At 42.8% G+C, this 22,876-nt stretch overlaps 1 long non-coding RNA gene across 3 annotated transcripts; it reads left to right on the top strand.

Annotated features, from left to right (window-relative positions):
- Positions 1-1,719: 1,719 nt before the first annotated feature.
- Positions 1,720-22,633, top strand: LOC103691349 (uncharacterized). Of its 3 annotated transcripts, XR_015648200.1 has the most exons (7): positions 1,720-2,060; positions 9,308-9,432; positions 11,004-11,065; positions 12,608-12,718; positions 19,295-19,386; positions 21,203-21,298; positions 21,657-22,633. It is a non-coding gene; the product is annotated as an uncharacterized LOC103691349 (long non-coding RNA). The 3 variants fall into 3 exon arrangements; XR_015648197.1 differs by lacking the exons at positions 19,295-19,386; positions 21,203-21,298; positions 21,657-22,633 and adding an exon at positions 13,897-14,836; XR_015648198.1 differs by lacking the exons at positions 19,295-19,386; positions 21,203-21,298 and having other exon boundaries at positions 1,740-2,060.
- Positions 22,634-22,876: the final 243 nt, after the last annotated feature.

Here is a 22,876-nt window from a genome sequence, read left to right on the forward strand (position 1 = left end):
ACAACACAAATGTGTGGGGCTTTAAAAGTCAACAGACACAAACGCAGTAAGGAAAACCACTCAGAAAGAACAGCCCATCAGGGCTGTTCATAGAACAGACATAGAGAAACAGTCTTTTTTAGAGATTATTTTTGATTTCTGAGCAGTTGCAACAACAAACCAACTGGCCTTATGTTGTGACACAGAACAACGTCAATTTATAGTATTCTGAGGAAATTCAAAGCGAATGTGAGTAACATTTGTGGGGTTGTTTTACATGGAATTTGTATCACTGCAAATATTAGGAACCCCTAATTTCACCCTTTTCTCTCAATTCTAAGTGTCAGCTATAAAACCTGTTTATTGCCTCTGGAAGGCTTCCTACCCAGGCCAGATTAGTGGTCACATACTCACCCACATTTAATTCAAGAAATAACCAAGGTCTTCAGAAGCTCCTATAGAAATGTCATACCCAGGAGGCTGATGGACTTAGTGCTGTCTAACCACGCTCCTAGAAGAGTGGTGACATGGGAGACTGGAGACAGCAGGCTAAGAAAGTGAGCACTACCACACCCACCACTCTGAGTCAGCCCCGCAGAAAAAGAGGAGCCAAGAACCAAGCTAAGGAGACAGAGCTATAAAACCTTGGACAGAGGCAGAAGCCAGCACAGAGGGATTCCCCAAGCAGAGTGAGAAGCTGTGAGGCCTCCTTTCCTGTTCTGTGGCCTTGGTTAGCGCACTTCCCACACTTGAGAGGAAGCCCCAGGCTGTTCCCCACAGCACCACACTACTACCAGCCTTCCCATTCACCCATACTAGTGAATTCCACCCATACTTTAAGAATCAAATCACACTTTCCCAAGTTGTGTGCCTCTCCTTACCCATGCTACACAGCAGTAAATTCCAGACATCAAACCTGCTCATCTATAAATATTGTTATTATGTAAGTATATACAATTATATACATATGAAAATTTTTGAAAAAAAGCTAAAATTTTGTTGTATTTAAAATATGTCTACCCATCCAACAGTCTTACTTTTTTCTATTTGTCCTATAAATATCTCATTTGTTTTATGCTTTATTTCTTTTTTTAAGATTTATTTATTATATATAAATACACTGTAGCTGTCCTCAGACTCACCAGAAGAGGGCATCTGATCTCATTACAGGTGGTTGTGAGCCACCATGTGGTTGCTGGGAATTGAACTCAGGACCTCTGGAAGAGCAGTCAGTGCTCTTAACCACTGAGCCATCTCTCAGCCATATGCTTTATTTCTAATCAGAGCACAAGATGGTTAAGGCCAAACGTTTGACTGTGTTAAGTATAGTTTAATACATTTTACTCTCTTGATCTCTCCTTTTCATTTCTAAATTCCCCTTCTTTTTTCTGTGCTTAAAAGTAAACTCTGGGGGCTGGGGATTTAGCTCAGTGGTAGAGCGCTTGCCTAGGAAGCGCAAGGTCCTGGGTTCGGTCCCCAGCTCCGAAAAAAAAAAAAAAAACCAAAAAAAAGTAAACTCTGGTTCTTTTAAAAATAATAGAATATTTTAACTTGCTCATTAACCCAGGAAAACTATCTCCTGGCACCAGCAAGTGTGGTGGGGGATTCATTCTAAGGCAAGTCAAGGTTGATAACATCAGCCCACATGCTGACCTCCTTCATCCTTGAGATGACCGTGACTGGACTTGATCCTCGACGTTTCCAACGGCCTTTATTAGCAGGAAGTGTGTGCCTCCTGTTGATATTGCCTTGCATTCTTCACTAGCATGACGTCTATAAATAATGTCTCTGGGAGAGACAGGGTTGGTGAATGATTCACCAAAGAATCAACTGTGCAGCAAAGTTTCCTGCAGATGCATTTGGCTGACTCTTCATTCTTAGAAAACAGACAGAGCATGTCCCTGCTGCTCTCCGTGTAACGGTGCGATCCAGGGCAGGACTCAGGTTTAGCTGGAGAACTGGGTTCTCTAAATCCATTTGCATGAGCAGACACTCCTGTCACCATTTGAAGGTGCCCTTTTACCCTTCAAAGGTTTCAAAGCCTGTCACTGCGTATGCACGCTAACAAGCATTTGGAAACCGTAAGTACTTTAGTCAGGGTTTCTATTCCTGCACGAACATCATGACCAAGAAGCAAGTTGGGGAGGAAAGGGTTTATTCAGCTTACACTTCCACATTGCTGTTCATCAACAAAGAAGTCAGGACTGGAACTCAAGCAGGCCAGGAAGCAGGAGCTGATGCAGAGGTCATGGAGGGATGTTTCTTACTGGCTTGCTTTCCCTGGCTTGCTCAACTAGCTCTCTTATAGAACCCAGGACCACCAGCACAGGAATGGCACCACCCACAATGGGCAAGGTCTTCCCCCTAGATCACTAACTGAGAAAATGCCTTACAGCTGGGTCTCATGAAGGCATTTCCACAACTGAGGCTCCTTTCTCTGTGATAACTCCAGCTTGTGCCAGATTGACACACAAAACTAGCCAGTTCAGTAAGCAAGTTGGGGAAGAAAGGGTAAGTTCAGTAAGTTCAGTTTGGTTTTTCTTCTTTATTCTCTGTCGTTTTGCTATTTTATCTGTATTTCAGGTTATAAGTTTGTCAAAAGATGCGTCAAAGACTAGAAACTTGTACAGCAGCAACTTACTGTGTAGTGACCCTGTTGGGTTTTCAAGAACTTTATGAAAATATAACATATACTATAAATTGTACCCATTTTATGGGTGAAGTTCAATGAATTTTTGGCACATATATACGTTTTCATAGTAGTCAAGACAGATATAGGATGTTTCCACCACCCCAACACCTTCCCCTGTGTCTCTTTGATATCATCCCTCCTATGCCTGGCTCCCAGCAACTGTCAATCCACGTCCAGGCAATGAGATTAACGATAGCTGCTGTAAAATTTAGTGAGTGGAATTATGAGAGATAGACTCTCTTGTGCCTCACTTCTTTTTCTCTGTGTAAGCTGCTGGGATTTGTCAGTCTGACTGTGTGTATCTGATGTGCTCTTTTTTTTATTTCTAAAAAGCATTACATGATTTCAATATATCATAATTCATTCACACATTTTTGTCTTTTGTTAAGCATTTATATTTCACCCAGTCCTTAGCTATTGTGAATGGTGCTGTTTAAACAAACGCATACAAGTCTGTACGCACATATGCTTTCAGCTCTCGTGGGTAAAAGCCTAAGACAGGAACTTCTGGCAAGGGTGCGAATTGTATCATTGTACATGCCAGGATGGGGTACCAGCTTATCGATCCAAGGAATGGATTTTTTCTGCATTCATCTGCATGGCTAACTATTACCATTCAGCATCCTGTGCACAGTCCAAAGCTCTCAAAGCATGCAGTTGCATAGCCATGCATTAGAAACCAGAAGTTCCTATAGTTCAGATGAGTGCAAGAGAGCTGCGGTTGTACTGGCTGCTCACAACACCAACTGCTTCTGACTTTTCACTGTGGTCACTTCAGTGGGCTTCTCAGAGGAGCTCCCTGGAGTTCTACATCATACACAAAGGCCGAACATGGTGAAACCTGTGTCAAGTACCTGTTACCACCTTTGTGTGTTTTCTTTCATGAGGCGTCCAACTCCTCTGTTCTTTTTAGGTTAGGCTGTCTGACGTCTTACTAGCTCTTTATACAGTCTGGATATAATTCTTCGTCAAATGTATGTATCATTAATTTTTTTCTCCCAGTCATGGGTTTGCCTTTCTATTTTCTTAAAAGCCTAGTTTTTAAATCCAATTTATCGGATGTTTTCACACTTTGCTTCTTGTAGGCACTAGCTAAGAAATCTTTCTTTGTTCCAGGTTTTGTGGTATAATTTTACATTTTTAGCCTTTCTCTAGATATATGGTCCATTTGAAGTTAAAACAAAAAACAAAAAAAAAAAAAAAACCAACAACAACAAAAAAAACCCACAAACCAAAACTAACCATGTCTGTGGAGTAAGGAGAGAGCCTCTTTTGTCCAAGACTATCTGCATTTCTCAGGCAGCATTTGTTAAGGTGTATACTTGGTTCATGTGCCTGAAGGTGACATGTGGATCTGCTTTAAAAACCCCAAGCTATTCCATTGATCAGTGTCTGTGTGCCACGAGTAAACTTTCTTGATTACAGTGGCTCCATGAATAAGTCCTGAATCAAAAGGCCTCCATTCCATACTGGAATGTTAACAGGCTCGTCCTGTGCAAGTCTCGCTCAGACTGTAGGAGTGCCCCCAGTACAGCCACCCCGTCTTGTCTAGAAGACGCTGCTCTGGCTGAGTTACCCCAGTCCTTCCTGGCCTCTGTCTCACCTCAGTCTCATTTTCCAGTAAAAGGACAAGTTCTCCAGCTTCGCTGTCTGGTTAAAAATAGGGAGAGCTGTTCTGCCTCATTTACATATCCACATAAAAATAAATATCTACCCAAAACATAAGAACTTAAGAAAATTTCAAGGCCACAGCAGATCGAAGTGTCAGAATGTTTTAGGACTTCTTAGTGGTTAATGGTGGGGCCAGTAATGCAAAGATGCCTTCAAAAGTCTACATAAGATTATTTCTAAATTTAAGTTCCATATCCTCCCAAAGCAATAAAACGGGAAGATAAAGTTAAAATTTTGCATATGTACAGTCTAAGCAAAAAGTAATTCCTTATGACTCTCTCTCTCTTTCTCTTTCTCTCTCTCTCTCTCTCTCTCTCTCTCTCTCTCTCTCTCTCTGTCTCTCTCTCTGTCTCTCTCTATCTCTCTCCAGATGAAAAGGATAGAGAACTGACCCATTAGTCTTACAGTGGAAAATTTGTGTATAGAAGCTCGATAAGAATCTGGCAGTCATTAAAGCCAGAACTAGCATAAAGTTATGCAAGAAACTGCACTGATAACTACATATAGTATGATTACACTTCAGTTCTAACATTATAAAACCTGAATACTAATACTTTAAATTATGATAAATCTATGTTGGAAGAATAGGGGGAAACAAGAGACATAAGCAAGAGATTTGGTTTATAGGCTAAATATAAATATTCATATTACTCCACTGGAATCACCAGAGGTTGTGAGCCACCTGATGTGGGTGCTGCAAACAAAACTCAGCTCTTCTGCAAGAGCAGCAAGAGCTTTTTAACCACCGAGCCATCTCTGCATGCCTCTGAGATTTATTTTATGGTTCATCTGTCTAATTTTGGAAATACCCAACATGTGCTTAAACAGTAGTTATATTCTCCATTGTTGAGTATAGTTCTGAGTCAACTGACTAAGCCTTTTTTTGTTATTGTTTGAAGTCTGCATCTCATTCTTACCCTAAGCTGGCTTCAAACTTGTAACAACCCTTCTGCCTCAAGCTTCCTAAGTGCAGGGTTATATGCATGAGGCAGGACATTGATACATTGTTACAGATTACATTGATCGGTAACACCATTAAGATCTTACATATCTTTGCTGGTATTGCCTTAACTACTCATTCTTTTCATTACTGACAGAGGGATGTGAAGTGGGAAATCTGGTTTCATTGGAGACTCAGTTGTGTTATGTGACGTTTCTTTCTGGAAACTATCTTATGAGAGGATGCTTTGCTAAGAATTGACTCTAGCGAAAGCACCTGTGATGTTTTGCTGGAGCAGACGCTTGAGAGGACGTGTGATGTTTGGAAAGAGTATATGTATAACCCCACAGACGGTGGATGATGCTTTGCATTGTTTCACTTTGCAATTCTTTGCTGGTCATCATTGGGATTCTCTGACAGTCGGCATCCCTGGGTTTTGCTGATGCCAGTCTTTGCAGATGAAGCTATTGCATTGGTTCACCTGGCACTGCAATGCTGATCTTCCCTTGTTGTGACTTTGTGGAGAGAAATGCACGGAAGAACTTCTGATGATATTCCAGCAGTCTCTTGCTACTTCCCTGGATTCATGTCAACCAGGGGAGCCTCGCTGTTTCTTCTGGATTGAATTGTCATTGCTGGTTCCTGTTTGGTGGCTGCCTGTCTCTGCTGATTTGTGCTTGGTGTAAGGCTAGAGGACTGAACTGCTGGCAACAAAGATTGGAATCTCCCCAAAGAACTGCTTCTAAGTAGGTCCATGCCCACCTTGATCTAGTAGCCATCTTCCTCCCCTACCTTTGGTCAGTGGGCTATAAAGTAGGTTGGAGTTTTAAGAACCCTTATTAAAGTAGGTTTTGAAAAATATAAGCCTACATAGATGTCAAAGAGAATACCGGCTATATTTGAGGACTTGCCTACTTGGTTTTGCTTGTCAGTTTTTGCTGTGCGAAATGTAAAGTTCCCTTGTTAGGTGCTACTAATAATGTTTAGGATTATTATGAATTAGTCTTTAACTCCGCCAATATTTTCCCTTGAAACTTAATTAATCTGGTGTTATTATAGTAATACCAGTTTTTAAAGCTTAATTTTTATATGACATAGTTCTTTCTTCTGTTGGTGTCTTTTATATTTGGAGTCTATCTCTTGCTGATATCATATGCTATTCATTTACTAATATTACCAGAAAATGTCTTCCTGTTAGAATATTGTTTAGGCAATTTACATTTAATGTAATTAGTCATGGGGTAGGATTTAAGTTAACCTTCTTGATACCTATTTTATTTTATTCCTTCTATTTGTTTTGTCTCCCCCTGTCTTGTTTGTAGCACTCTTTGAGGTTAAAATTAATTTTTTAAAAACATACTTTGGGGGTTGGGGATTTAGCTCAGTGGTAGAGCGCTTGCCTAGGAAGCGCAAGGCCCTGGGTTCGGTCCCCAGCTCCGAAAAAAAGAACCAAAAAAAAAAAAAACAACAAAAAAAAACCCATACTTTGTCTCACTTTCACAATGGACTCCTTAGTTATATCTTTTTTATACCATCTTTTTGGTGATTGTTCAAAGGCTGATAACATGTACCTTTAACAAAGTCTACTTGGAGCCCACATTTCACTTCTTCATATCTGACCTTCAACCGTCCTTCTTTAGCCTTTGCATTTTATAGCTGATGCCTTCACATCCCAGGACTTTGTATCTCCCGCATATCACTCCACAGATGCAATAACCTCAGGAAAGGATAACTCCATCCCTATGCACACCATCCACTGTACTACTATTGTACCGTCTTTTCCTTTATACTGATACTGTAAAGCCCCTTTAAATAATAACTAATGCTGCTTTAATGGGAAACCACAAGGTGAAAAACAGCCATATTTTAAACACACCACCGTATCTACCTTTTCTAGGCCTCCCCTTTCCTCACTTAGATCCATTTCTTCTAAACCACTTCCTCTCGGGCCAAAGAACATCCTCTAGCACCTCCATAATGTGACCCTTAATTCCTGATGATAAGTTACTTAAACTTCTATTTATGTTCACACTTCTCCACTTTATTGAAGCACATCTTTTCTAGAACTACAACCGTGGCTTGACTAGGGTTTTCTTTGCCTCTCTTTTGTCTTTCTGTGTTTATTTAGCATTAGTATGTTACCCTTGTCATTCCTTTGTGTATCATATGTTTCTGTTTCCTGAATCAAGGGTTCTGCACTGTGGATGGGCCTCAGTTTGCCTGTGATATTTCACTGCCTGGAGTTAGGCTTCTCTCCTAAATCTGCAATTCCCATCCCATTTAAAGAATTTTTAATTTTAGACATTTTTTGGTCATAATTTTTCATTTTTTTTCTGTCTACCCCTTTAATATATTTTTCCTTCTAAGACTTCCATTGCATGTATATTGAACCATTTGTTCCACAGGTACCTAAGTTTCTGTCAATTTTTTATTAATTTTCCTTTCTGTGCTTTATGTTTTAAAAGTTACTGTTTTAAAATTTTTTTAGCAGTTTTTAATTCACTTTACATCCTAATCACTGGTCCCCCACACAGTCCCTCCTACCATCTCCTCTCCTTTGAGAGGGTTGAGCCCTCCCCCTCCACCCTCCAGGGTATCCCTCAACCCTTGTATATCAAGTCTCTGCAGGCTAAGTGTATCCTGTCCCACTGAGGCCAGACAAGGAAGCCCAGTTAGGGGAACATACTCCACAGACAGGCAACAGCTTGAGGGGTAACCCCACACTAATTCTTGGGGGACCCACATAAAGACCAAGCTGCACATCTGCTACATGTGTGTGAGGGGCTTAGATCCAACCCCTGTATGTTCTTTGGTTGGTGGCTCACTCTCTGAGAGCCCACAAGAGTTCAGGTTAGTTGACTCTGTTGGTCTTTCTGTGGAGTTCCTTTCGATTTTAGAGTTTCTATTGATAAATATATGCATGTATTTATTCCATTTTCTGCTAAAATTCTTTACTTACTCATTAAGACATATTTCTATAGCTTTTTGTTTTGTTTTGTTTTGTTTTAATATATTTATAATAGCCTCTCTAATGTTCGTAATGTCTCTTGGTTTCTTTTCCTTTGCTGTGACAAAACATTCTGGCAAAAGCACCTTAAAGGAGAAACACATTCTATCATGGCAGAAACGTCAAGGACAGCAGGAACTTGATGCAGATGGTCATATTATGTCTGTAGTAAGAAAAAAATTTTAAAAAAGCAATGAACATGTGCAGGTTAGCATTCGGGGGGGGGCTCTTACCCAAAAGACAAGGACCCTATGCTTAGGGAATGATGCTACCCAGTGTGGGAGAATCATCCCACCCCGATTAATGTAATCAAGACAATTCCCCACAGACTTACCATAACCTACACAACCCCTCAGGAGACTCCCTTCCCAAGTAGGTCTAGACTCTGACAGGTTCATAATTAATATTAATCATCCAACACGTTAGGTTCTCACCATAAATCCTAAGTTTACACCGTCTCAGGAATGATTCTCATCTTCCTCTTCCTGTCTTGGTGATTATAATAGTTAAGGGTCACATTCTCCTGCTTCTTAAAACCCAGTAACTGACTGTTCTGTGTTATCCATGATATGCTACAGAAACTGTGTGTCGTTACCTGCCTTAGAGGAACAGCACTGTTGTTGTCGCCTGTGAACTAGTTACTGGCTGACCACCCTGAACTTGTGCATCTTCAATCTCACACTTCATAGAGTGGAAAGCCCTCTGTTTGGCGTCTTATGAAAGAGTTGTATTAGGTTTTCACAGAGCGAGTTGGGAGACTGTCTTGTGATTGGTCCTTATCACGATAAGACCTTGATCACAAAGGTGGATGCTTAAGTTGTTAACACGGCCTTGATTTTCTCTTCTAGATGGGGGAGATCCCCAGTCCAAACCTTTATCATCTCTATTTCATCGTCATGTACTAGTTGCTCTCCGATAAGCTGACACAGTCTCTCCCTACACTTGAAAGCCTCAGACAAGAACCTTGACTGACCTTCCAACTCTGTGTTTTTTTTCTCTCCCACACTCTGGTTTGCAGATTCTAGCCACTTCCAATGTCAAAGACTTGTGTTTCCTCAACTCAGGAGAGTGGTGTCCTGCGCTCGGATTGTACTTCCTGCATTGAGAAAGTGTCCCCCAGTAAGAAACCTACAGCAAAGTGAGGCAAGTGTGTTTCTCTCAGCCATCATTTAGACTGCCTGCTTTCCAGTGTTCCACAGTAGTTATTTATTCTGCCCAACGTCATGATTGCTTATCAGCCCAGTAAGAGTGTAACAGCAGCTACTTCATTTTAGATGCAAGCAGAATCAAGTCACATTTGCAACTGAAGAACAAAATGGAAAAAATTATAGTTTTATTCATTATTCTCCACCACTCAACTCCGTAATATTTATAGTTATTGGATATTACAAAAATACAAATGTTCGATTCATTGAGGGGTTAATGCATTAAACCCGAAAACTAAGCCAATTAGACCGACTTGGCCTTTCAAAAGCACCATACTCTTCTGTATTGGCCATTAAGGTTGAATGACTAGCAACAGTGTCCCCCTTTATTTCCACAGCTTTTATCAGTCACTTGAATCTAAGCCTTAGTTTATAACTTACCGAGTTCTCTTTCAGCTTTCCATTGTGGAGAAGATTAGATGAAAATGAAAAAATATTTAGATAGCCTACTTTATTATACGCATTTTATAACAAAATGGCAGAGAATAAAGCAGTGGACGATAACAACCTCCTATTTGAATACCGAATATTTTAACGAGGCCTCCTTGTGACATTCTAGATGAAGGTCAATAAGCTGCTATTATTCTCATTGGCAAAGAAGGAGAGTAAGAATCAAATACATTAACTGGCTTGTCTAAAATTACATGGGTGGGTGATGATGGACTCAGGAAGGCAAAGTCACTGAATCAACTCACCAGTTACCCTCGGCACACACTCAAGCTTGCTCTAGGAATAGGTAGAATACATAATCAACTACAGGGTGCAGCCTGATAGGAGTCAAATCATTCATTCTCTACTTTAGCAGAAGGCCTTAATTCCAGTATTAAAATTGAATCACCTATTGAAATGAAAGTCTAATCACTTTACATTTCTACAGCATTTTCTGAATTTTCAATTCAGACTTATATCTAGTAATGACACCTAACGTTTACTTTGAATACTTTTCTATGTGGAAAACAGTATTTTAAGTGTTTGGCAAATACTATATGTAGCCACACAAAAATTCTATGGGAAAGGTGCTTTATTTACATTTCACTCATGAAGAAGTAAAAACCCATCAACGTTAATAGCTTGTATAAGGGGATATAACTAGAATGTGGAGTTGATCCAAATTCTCACTTTAACCAGCATGTGTTTGTTTTGCCATTTGGTGCAAATCCCAAATCCTACAAAATAACGGCATTGTTAAGTTACCCTTTGGTGAACAAATAAAAGAAAATTTTCGTGACTTGTTGAAGGTTCCCCAACTCATTATTCACTCTTAATCAGCCTCAGGACTCAGGCTTCCTAGTCAAATTCTTTACAATATATTTAAGCAAAGAGCTACTAGTTAGGTCGTTATCAGTGAGAAAAAGATTGGGGCAAAGACAGACAATTATTACTTATTTTTACTAATGCTGAGGGATATTGATGATATTTTTAATCTTCTAGGTTGTAATGGAAAGAAATTTTATTCTGAAAATATTTAGTTATTTACTAACTATATTCCAAACATTATTCTTGATGCAGAGTTATGTCTATGAATTGAAAAAAAAATCCTCGCCTTCACGGAGCTCTCATTGTAGTGCGAGGTAAGGAAATATCACTGCAGATACAGAACACTCAGGGTGGGAAGAAAGAGGTGTGTGTAGAAGCAGAATTAAACTGGAATCAAAACTTGTTTTTGTTTTTGTCCAAGTCTACTCCTTCAGTGTTTCATATTTTTATCAGTTGTGTTAAATATCTATAACACAATCCACGGTGACATAAAATAGACATAATGAAATATTTCAAAACATCTTGCAAAAGCTTATTTGATGGTATAAACTACGCACTATCAAAAGAAGAGTTAGGTTATCCCAGATAATAAGGCAGGATAGATGGAACAATAAAAGCAGACTTGGTAGCATGTTTGCATTAATAAGGCCTTTGAGAATACTGCCTTGGCCTTGAACAATAAAAAAAAATGCTATGATATATAAAGAAAATATTTAGAGGCTTTACTCAGAGTCTTCATTTAGAGTCTCAGCAGATCTTGATACTGGAAAGTAGATTGACAAACCAGATGGGGTCCCCATGATGGTACAGGCAGTAGAGTTGACAATGGTCCATTCTATAAACTCCCACAATACCAACAATACCAACGGCAATCCCAGGGACTAAACACCACTCAAAGAGTACACATGGAGGGACCCATGGCTCCAACTGCATATGTATCAGAGGATGGCCTTGTTGAGCACCAATGGGAGAAGAAGCCCTTGGTCCTGCCAAGGCTTGACCACCGCCACCCCCCCCAAGTGTAGGGGAATGTCAGGGTAGGGAGGCAGAAAGGAGTGGGAGGATGGGTGGGGGAACACCCTCATAGAAGAAGGGGCAGGGGGTATGGCATAGGGAACTTATGAACAGGAAACCGGGAAAGGGGATAATATTTGAAATGTAAATAAAAAATATCCAATAAAAAAAATAAAATTAAAACCTCCCTTCACCATCATGATTTTAACAAGATCCAGCACCTCCAGTTCTCTACTTAGATTAACTTTAACAAACCCCACAAATGTAACAAGAGATGGACTTTTGCTCAGTCCAGGGTAGAAACCACCCATCTTTAGCCTGAGTGGCTGGTACAGCAGTTCCCACTCTGAGGCCTCGAGATCTTGTTCTGTCAGCACTTGTCAGCCAATCCCAGCAGGGAAGAACCTCACACAAGCTTGTTTCCCCTTATTGTTTGCTGGCCAACCCACACCAATTTTTACAGGTTTCTGTAGGACCACCCTTAACGAGAGAGAGAGAGAGAGAGAGAGAGAGAGAGAGAGAGAGAGAGAAGTTACAAAGCCACTTTCTTCCTATATGTGAGATGGTCTTCACCCAAGACAACCTGGAATTCCAGAGGATACCGCTTCGTTGGTGTAGGGTTAAGTGTTACACTGAAAAACAGATCCAACCTCTGTCAGTGAAGGTTTGGGGAATTAATTAATTAGGTCATTTCCACCCAAAAAGTGGGCCTGGGGAAGTGGAAGTGTAGATAACAGATGAGTAGCCAGTCAAGGAAGGAAAGGGCATTGAGGGAACAAAAGTGCTCAGGAAGCAAAAGCAGGATCACAATTATAAACCTGTCCCCTCTTCAATTTCCCTAGGGCTGGTCTTGAACTTGGCAACTGATTCACACAGTCTTTCACTAGTCAGAGCCTGAGTACTTACCTGCCATCTACTGGAGATCAGCAAGGGAACTAGAGGTCAAGTGGAAGGTGAGTATGGGGGATCCCTGGATGAACTGGGTAGATCGCCCTTCAAGAATGAAAGACCAGGGAGAGAAGGCTCAGCGGCTAAGAGCACTGACTGCTCTTCCAGAGGTCTTGAGTTCAATTCCCAGCAACCACATGGTGGCTCACAACCATCTGTAATGGGATCTGATGCCCTTTTCAGGTGTGTCTGAAGACAGCTACAGTGTACTCACATACATAAATAAATAAATCTTTAAAGAAAGGAAGGAAGGAAGAGAGAAAGGAAAGAAAGGAAAGGAGAGAAAGAGAGAGAAAAGGAGAAAGAAAAGAAAGAAAGGGAAAGGAAAGGAAGGAAGGAAGGAAGGAAGGAAGGAAGGAAGGAAGGAAGGAAGGAAGAAGACCAGTCACTCCCAGCACCTGAGACTGCCCAACTCCCCAACTCTCACCCATCATTCCCCCCTTTGTAAGTCACCCAGCTTAAAGAAACAGCCTTTGCCACGGTCACATCTGCTTCCCGCAGGATTTCTGTTTCTAACGACTGGTGCACACAGTAGACACACTTCCGTTTTGGAACGCTTTTCTCTTTCATTCTGCCCCTAAAGTCCTTCGTTTAATGCTGGCTCCACACCTGCTAACACTGCCCATGGCTCATCCTCTTCCTCTACCCAATCCTCCCTTCTTTTTCTCCCTCCTACAGATTTTTCTCCAAGTAATTCCTTAAAAATTTTCTTGCTTGTCAACTTTCATCTCAGAGTCTTCTTTCTGGAGACCTCAGTCTGCAATAAGAAGGCTGGGAGGGTCCCACTTCCCAGGTGAACGAACCCCATCCTACACCTTTAAGTAGGTGAGAGGTTTCTGGGTCCCTGGGCTGCTGTACATGGATGTGGATTCGTTCTACTCTGCATAAATTTTCTCAGTGCCAGGGCAAAACTGGGGAAGGGGCACTTCTCTGAGAGATTACATGGATGACCAAGCAAGTCATTAGTGGCTTGGTTCTTGGCTGAAAGAGCCTAGAAAACTGTAAAAACAGGGACGAAATATTGAATCTAGCCCATTTCTAGCCCCAGGCTTGGATTCAGTCCAGTGTTTTGCCTTAATCCTTCCTGCAATGAGAACTAAACTCCTTTGCTGACCCTAAATCCACTCTACTTTTTGGCTGTAACCTGTGGGATTCCATCCTCTTGACTCTGACCTCTCTTTAGCCTTCCTCAGATTGAATTCGCTCCTTACAGACCTCGTCTGGCCTGGAACTAGAGCGAGTTGAAAAGGGCACTGTGAAGACATCACTTTTAAGATGAAGATAAATTATCTTAGAGAAAAACAAAATCAGTAAGACTTACAATGTAGACAAGGATGTCACTGTAAAATGTCATCATTGCCATCGGGAAGAGACTTCCGATGTGTTATCTGGAGCTACTCTTGGAGCACACTTTGAACAAATTCTTAGCATTCTGTTAGTCACTAGGACTGTGAGGAAGGTGTGAGCAAAATATGATGTGCGTGTTACACAAGAAACAAAAAAAAAATGTCAATTCCATTATCCTGATCCACGGGAAGCCGGGAGAGGAGGTACCTTACAGGTCTGATTATAAAATCTTGATTCTTCCTGGCTATGAATCGCAGTTCTAAACACAGAGCTGCATGTATGGACATGCCCACACCTGTAGCAACTTCCCTGCTGGCTCAAAAAAAAATTGATTTCAGCTTTTTCCTTTCTAAGAAAACACTGTTCTTTCCTATTCTTGCATGCCTGAGTCACCCCACCCCCTCTGCTCCCTAAAAGATAACAGAGCCAGATTTATAGAACTAAAGTACAGGGTATTTTAAGAACAAGCTGCCACTGGAAGTTTGCCTCCTTGATGGTACTCAAACCACCATATCTCATTTCCGGACAAAACTTCTCATTGAACAGTAAGGCAACATGCAGTTCCCATACCTTACTCCACAGATGTTGAAACTTAACCAGAATTATGAAGCTTTTGATTGAAGTTTTCTAGATACATCATAAATCTATTGAGGTCATTGCTAGAGACAGACAGACAGACAGATTGACTTGATTTCTATGTTTTGATATTTTTATTCAGTTATGTAACTACTTGATTTGGTTTCTATCTGTGTTCAATAAAGAGTGAATGTTATATATTTTCACTTGTTCGGTATTCTTCTGTAGACTACCTAAGAAACAGTTTGTCATCCAGCCATGTGGCTGCATGAGAGAAATTAAGCAATCTAATTACTTGATAGTTGATATAGAGCAATGGATGAAGCATGCTATAGCTTGAATATTTTTGTCCAAAATCTTAATCCCAAATGCAACTGGTTAGGGATGGGTCCTTTGGAGTGGTGTTTAGGCATTTAGGCACCACCATCTTGAATGGGCATCATCTTTACAACACGCCTATCTGCCCTGTCCGGCACTTCTGCCTTCTGCCATGAGTTGATGCAACAAGTGCTTGTGCCTTGAACATGGACTTCCCAGCCTCTGGTACTGTGAGAATTAAGTTACATCATTACAAAATGCCCTATCTATAATAGCATTACAGCACAAGAAATCATACTAAGACACAGTAGTATTGTCTCGGGGCAAAAAAACCCAGCTGGTCAGGGGAAGCAGTCAAAGTATTGGGTGCAAACACATCTCCAGACAGGAAGTCTTCAGAATAGGATCACAAAAGATATCCTACTGGCCTGTGATATTATTAACCCCAGTAAGCCTTAGCCACAAACACCTTCAGGGACCAAGTGTTGTCATCTTTTATAGATAGGACACTAAGACCTTACACTCTAGGCAAACTCAGACCCTTACACAAGACCCATCCCAGCGACTAATGGGAAGGCTGGGCTCACAGATGTTGAATGAATAACAGAGAGGAAGCAGAGCATAGGTCTGGAATTTTCACTTTCTGTTAAAGCATCAATGTCACCACGTCCTCTCCTTTTGTCCTTCCCAGAAATGCCAACACTCCAGGTTCAAGTGCAGTTTACAGCACTAATACAAGAACAACTGGATTGCCTGATTCTTATTTCACGACACTTAGAAGTTTTCGATGATTGCTTCTGATATGTTTCCAGTGCTTTATTGCTATATGATTAGATTTATTTATCCCTTCCTTCCTTTACTGTAATTTGCATGACTGCCGAGTGCTGACTTTACATAGGGAAAGGCTGTACAAAGAGAATGCTTCCCTCAGACCAGTACTTTTGTTGTTACCCGGAGAGCAGCTTGTTCTTCTGGTACTTTCTAAAAACAGCTGAAGAGGCAGTGTGCTTATCAGCGTCTGGTCTGTGACTGATTGCCAGACTACTGTGGTATTGCAAGGCTCTGGAGATCAGAGGACAGCATTTTCCCCATTTGGTTTTGCTTCCCTCCCCAACTGTCTGAAAGAGAGGAGGAAGGGAAAGAAATGAAGGGAAAGAGTCAGGGTGCAATTGATGTACTCAGGACACTTTCACACTCAGGGAGGCAATGCTACCTTCAATGGCTACTTGGCTATTTCTTCACTTTTGTTTTAAGGAGAGAGAATTATTTCTGAAATCCAAGAATTAACCTGCTTCAACCTCCCAAAGGGTTTTTTTTGGGGGGGGGCAACAATATTTTCTATGCCTAACCACAAAGCTCGCTCTGTCATGTCTTGTAATCAACAAAAAAAAAATATCCCCGAAGCATCTGACTTTAGTTACACGGATGTGTTCATCTTTCAGCAATGTATACGAGTGTGCACCGGCCAAAGAGAAAAATTGGCTCTTCGAGATTTTTGTTTGTCTAATCTTTGAAAATGTCATGCTTGTCTACAATGTCATATCTTAATCATAAGCACTCCCGCCCCCTCTGACTCCCCTGCATCTCCCACACTTCTTCCTCCCAACTCATGTTCACCCTCTTTAAAAAAAAAAAAACCCACTGAGTCTAAGTAGTGTTTGCCATAGGTACTGGGGCATGAGCAACCGACCAGCAGCCACAGCTCTAAAGAGACCTCGCCGTCCAACGTCCATGTAGTGCCCCTAACTCCTCTGCTAGACACGGGCCTCAGGAGCCCTGCCCACTCTGTGTGAGAATTCCTTGCTGGCTTAGTCTTGTGCGGGTCTTATGTAGGGAGCCACAGCTGTTGTGAGTTTGTAGAACTAGAGTTTTAAAAAAGTTACTCATTGTCAGAGTCCAGATGTGCAGGGCCGGACGTGCCTGAGGGAGAGCCAGAGATAGGACTTGCCAAACCAGCTATCAGCCCCAAGGACATTGACCACCTGTAGCCATCCCCTCCCCTTCCTTCACCCCCCCAGAGTGAGATGAGCCACCCTACCTGCCTACCGAGCTGCAAGAGAGCACGTACACCTTGCTGATGTAATTTCGCGCCGAAAGTAACTGTGCACCATTTGAATTGACCAATCATGTGTAACCGCGCAAATGCCCCTATATAAACCCCCGAGTTTGGAAGCTTGGGGTCGATTCCTCTGTCTCCTGTGTGAGATACGTGTCGACCCAGGATCCCGCTAAGAACCGGGATCTCGTTAATAAAGCTACCTCGTGCTTTTACATCAAGAATGGCTACTCATGGTTCCTGGGGGCACCCCATCCCACAATTGGAGCGAGAGATGCGGCTCCCCGTTTAGGGGTTCGCTCTTTCATTTGGGGTCTCGTCCGGGATCGGAGCGCGACCCCCCCGGAACCCCGAATGCCCCTTGGAGGTACGTCGGTGTGAGTGTTGAAAGCGGCCACTGTGTATGTATATGTATGTGTGTGTGTGTACATTGTGCTTCTCGTACTGTGTATTGTGCCATGGTCTAAGGTTTAAGTTGGATGCGCTCGGGTGGAAGGGCTTCCCACCCCGAATTTGAGTGCACCCCGTTTTCGAGTACATCTGGGCAGATGGGTTTCCTGCCCCGTATTTGAATGCACTCGGGCGGAAGGGTTTCCCGCCCCGGACAGACAGTACACTTGGGCAGATGGGTTTCCTGCCCCGTATTTGAGTGTACTTGAGCGGAAGGGTTTCCCGCTCCGGACAGGCGCCTGTGAGTAGAAGGGTTTCCTACTCCAAATAGTCTTTTTCTTTCTTTTTTTTTCCTTTTTAGAAAGCGCACCGGGGGATGCCCCAATCGCACAGGCTCTGGGACGCGTGAGAGACGTTCCGAGAGCCAGCCTTTGTTGGGAGGACCCAGCAACTAGCAGTCAAAAAGATCTGACTGTGATAACCCCTTTGTCTTTGATGGTGGACCATTGGACAGATGTTAGGGCAAGGCGATACTCTGGAATTCTGTTGGGAGGTAAAATCAGATGGTTCGTCTCACCCCAGAAGCAGCTAAGGTTAAGCTGCAGTTTGGGCAAGGATGCTTTGTTTTAGTCTTGCTTGTCTGGTTTGTTTTCTGTGGTATTGTCAAGTGTCTTTTTTTGGCTTTTGTTTCGTGTTTGACTTTGGACTGATGACTGTGTTTGAAATCATGTTTTGCTTTGTTCGCCGAAGAGTTTTACTTGGTCCCCTTAATGCTTAGTGAGTAAGAAACTTAATCTTATGGACCCCGCTCTAGTGGCGGTGTGTTGGTTGATAGCCAAAGTTAATTTTTAAAATAGTGTTTTATCTGTGCTTGTGCTCGCAGCCAGCTGTGATAAGCTGGAAAAGATTTAAATTTTGCTTGGAAGTAAGGAATCTTAAAGGCGGAGTTTCAGCCGGTTTGACACTTAGTGCGTAGCTGCCTAAAAGATCAGAAATGCTGTCAACAGGCTATAAAAAAAAAAAAGGGACAGACTGTGTTAGAAATGCTACCAGAGGAACTATCTGAAAAGGCTGAGAGCGAGGTGGGAGAGGACTATAAGGAAAACAAGAACAAGAAAGGAATTTCTGACATTTGCTCACAGTAGGAGAGCGCTCATTTGGAGAAGTTCTTTAAGGAAGCCTGCCTTATCTGCTGTCCTTATTCCAAGGGAGGAGTTAGTCTCCAGCATTAAATTACTTTTCTCGCTGATCATCATTAACATGGAGAGTGCCTTTGATCCTATTCCCACAGCAGCCAGTTCCTGCCCCTATGGTCAAAATGCCCCAGGTTGGGGGACAAAAAAGAGCCCCTAAAATAGTTTCAAAGAATCTACAACAAGCTGTAAAGAACTTTGTTTTGTTTTGCCAGTCAAGATTTAGAATGCAGGCTTTGGCAGTGGCCAAGGTCAGGATTAATGATTTCTTTTCCATGAGCCTTTTAAACCCAGTGAGACAGTTTGGTAAAGGGCTACTACTGAGGTCCTGATAGCCCCAGGTGAACTGGTTACAATTCTTTTGTCAGCCACCTGGCATTTAGCACCCAGGTTCTAACCATCTCTCCATCCTTTTGTTATTAGTTGTTACTAGAAGCCTAGTGTCATTTGGAGGCTGGTTCTCTTGAGAGGCAAAGCCACGGAGCTGACACTGAAGAGAGATACTCCTTGAGGGAAAATCTAAGCTTGTGCTTATTTGTACAATGGCCTTTTGGTTCCAAGAAAGGCCTCCTGGTTTAGCTATGTGACTAAATGCTGTTTGCCCTCTTCAGTAGACCTCTATTCTTAAGATTCTCTTGTTTTCTCACCATCCCATTTGAGATGCTTGTTAGTAACTGTTACAGGTCTTCTTTACCACTCAGGAAAGACGGAATCCTACTAGAGGCCAGAAAAAAATGTTCCAGACACGGATAGAAGGCCCTCACTTCTGCCTGCTCTCTTCAGATGCCTGAAGGTAGGGAGTGCTCCAGGTCTGCCTCCAGGCTCCAAGGGTGGGTCTCTGAGGGGCTGTAAAGTGCCCCACCAATCTGGCTAAGATAAGGAAAAGATATAAAGAGAATGTTACAGAAATTTAAAGGGTTAAGTTAAGTTGCTGAGAGTTAGTATAAGTTACAGAGAAAGTAAGGTTGAAAAAGAAAGAGGTAAAAAGAGCAGGAAGCTAGGGAAGAAAAGAGACAAAAAGAAGAGGAAGTTAGAGAGCTAAAGAGAGATAAAAGACGAGAGAGGAACATATACTGGCCACAGTAGTTAGGGAACCTAGGAAGATAGTACTTGGCAACAGAAGAGAATTCCTGGCTAAAGATCAGTGTGCCTAATGCAAAGAAAAAGGACACTGGGTCAGGGACTGCCCAAGAAAGAACAAGAGGGGCCACTGGAGAGCTTCTTGGTCCTAGAGTGCTGGCTATGTACAGAGATAGAAGGGAAGTGTGGATACAGAGACCCAATGCTCTGTGCTCCTATGCCCCCCACCCCTGTGGGCCAATATCCAAAGACCTTGAGTGCAAGGGGCTACTGGCAACAAACAATACTTATGGACTGCCCGAAGAACAGTGGACCTTGGCGTGGGCCGGGTAACCCACCCACTAATTCATGGTCATCCCTGACTGCCCCATCCCTTGCTCATGAGAAAATTGCTCTCCAAAATGGCTTGTGTGGGCTGAAATGGCTGGGTGAGGCCATGTGTATGCATATCTACAGACTGTGTATGTGGAGCTTAAGACCTGTCTCAGTGCACAAGTACCTGATGCTAGGAGATGTGTGGCTTAGTCCTATTCTGCCTGGAACACACCACTCCTGCCAGCCGGGCACTAACAATTATCACCCAAAACTGTGATAGAGTGGCTGATGTCTTGCCTTTGAATAGAGTGTCCCAAAAGATGGGACCACTGGTCAGCTGCCATGGACTAGATTCTCCACCGGTTGGGGACAATCTGGTCACCTTGCTGCCCAATCCGGACCTGGAGCCACCACAGCACGAGTGTCAAGCACTGACAGAAGCCCATGGGTGGAGGAAAGACCTCTGCGACTGGCTGATTGACCCCTGCTGAAAGCCGAGGACCTTGTCCACAGACGGGAACAGTTCTCTTCATGAATGAAGGTCAGAGACAAGTGGGTGCTGCCATGGTGGACAAAACAATGTCATCTGGGATGGCTGAACTTCTACCCCCCCAGCACATCAGCACTGCAGATGCCTTTGCCATCTCTTGGATGCCCTGGTGAAGCCAACAACTGTGAGTACTATTCATTGCCCAGGAAAACAGGAGGGAAGAGATTCAGTGACATGGGGCAGTGACAAAGCAGATAAAGTGGCTCGGGAAATGGCTATGCAGGAGCCTATCCTGGTTACAGGCCTGCAAGAGACAGCCACTGGGAACTGGGATTGGACTAAGGGATGGCCTCACTTAGAATGTACAACAGAAAAAAAGGCCCAAATTGCTTAAACGAAAAAAAAAAAAAAGACAATGACACACTTGAGGGGAAAGCTATACTCCCCAGAGAACAAAGAAAAGACTCACTTTGCCAAATACAGAAATGGACTCATTTAGGAGATAAAAAGTTTGTCCAAGTAGTTAAGTGTACGTAATAGACTTTAAGATTTTAGCCAGAGAGGCAGTAGAAAGTATAAGGTATGTCAATAAGTGAATGCTTAGCAAGCAAACAGGGCAAAGAGACCTAGAGAGTTTAGTGAAAAGTCGAAGTGAACTTCACTGAGATAAAACCAGAAAAATATAATCACAAGTATCTCCTAGTGCTTGTAGATACTTTTTCAGGAATAGATAGAAGCTTTCCTCACCAAACGAGAGACAGCCTCGATAGTCATCAAGAAGATACTGGAAGAAATCTTCCCCCAGTCTGGAGTGCCCAAGGTAATCTGGTCAGACAATGGCCCTACTTTCGTTGCCAAGGTAAGCCAGGGTGTGCCCAAGTATTTAGAGGTCGATTGGAAATTACATTGTATCTATGGACCTCAAAGTTTAGGACAGGTAGAGTAAATAAATAGAACTCTAAAAGAGACCCTGACCAAATTAAATTAACCATGGAGACTGGCGCAGACTGGGTGACACTCCTTCCCTCTTGCTCTCTTCAGAGCAAGAAATACCCCTTCCAGATTCAGCCTTACCCCCTTTGAGATCTTATATGGGGCCTCAGCTCCCCTGACTGTATTAGATGATGTTACTGAACCAACATGTCATAGTGCCATAGTAATAATGATTTGTGTGCCAGGCTAAAAGACCTACAGGTGATACAGAAAGAAATCTGCTCACAGCTGACAGCAGCCTATGCCCCGGAGACCCCTGAGACATCTCATCAGTCATCAGTTCCAGGAGACTGCAGCTACACTGAGCCCAGACACTCGAGCCTCGCTGGAAAGGACCATACCTGGTGCTGCTGACCACCCTGACAGTTGTCAATTCTCAGCCCTCACCAGCCATGTACTAGCTGTTGGGGCTGAGAGCTGGGACTTAGAGGGAAATTCAGTCATGTTTGTCCTGGGTTCTATCAAGATAGGTGTGGGGATAGGCTTGATTTCCATTACAAATGATGTAACATTACATATGTTAGTACTCTTAATACTTCTTGGGACTGTGCCTCAGGGATCACAGTCTGTATAGGTTTAGAAGTTCTAAAAGCTAGTCATGACCCTGGTGTATAGGCTTGGATAGTGTCCAGATTAGAATCCTCATGTTAAGACAACAATACCAAGCCGTTATGCTAGATGAAGCTGAGTTCTCCATGTAGTCCTAAGATTAGAACTACTAACAAAAAAGAAGAAGGGAATGTAGAACTAGAGTTTTAAAAAAGTTACTCATTGTCAGAGTCCAGATGTGCAGGGCCGGACGTGCCTGAGGGAGAGCCAGAGATAGGACTTGCCAAACCAGCTATCAGCCCCAAGGACATTGACCATCTGTAGCCATCCCCTCCCCTCCCTTCACCCCTCTGAGTGAGATGAGCCACCCTACCTGCCTGCCGAGCTGCTAGAGAGCACGTACACCTTGCTGATGTAATTTCGCGCCGAAAGTAACTGTGCACTATTTGAATTGACCAATCATGTGTAACCGCGCAAATGCCCCTATATAAACCCCCGAGTTTGGAAGCTTGGGGTCGATTCCTCTGTCTCCTGTGTGAGATACGTGTCGACCCGGCGGGATCCCGCTAAGACCTGGGATCTCGTTAATAAAGCTACCTTGTGCTTTTACATCAAGAATGGCTACTCGTGGTTCCTGGGGGCACCCCATCCCACAATTGGAGCAAGAGATGCGGCTCCCCGTTTAGGGGTTCGCTCTTTCAAGTTCAAGAGTGCAACCGTCATGAGGTGAGTATAGGACAAGACAGCGTTTCATGTCCCTCCTCCCCGTCCTTACTACCTTCTCTTCTGAGATGTCCCTGAGTCTTGGAATGAAGGATACAGATGTTCTGTCTTCTCCGGGGCATGCCTGGGCAAG

This window comes from Rattus norvegicus, chromosome 1 (genome assembly GCF_021556685.1).
Source record: "Rattus norvegicus strain SHRSP/BbbUtx chromosome 1, alternate assembly SHRSP_T2T, whole genome shotgun sequence".
Lineage (NCBI taxonomy): Eukaryota > Metazoa > Chordata > Mammalia > Rodentia > Muridae > Rattus > Rattus norvegicus.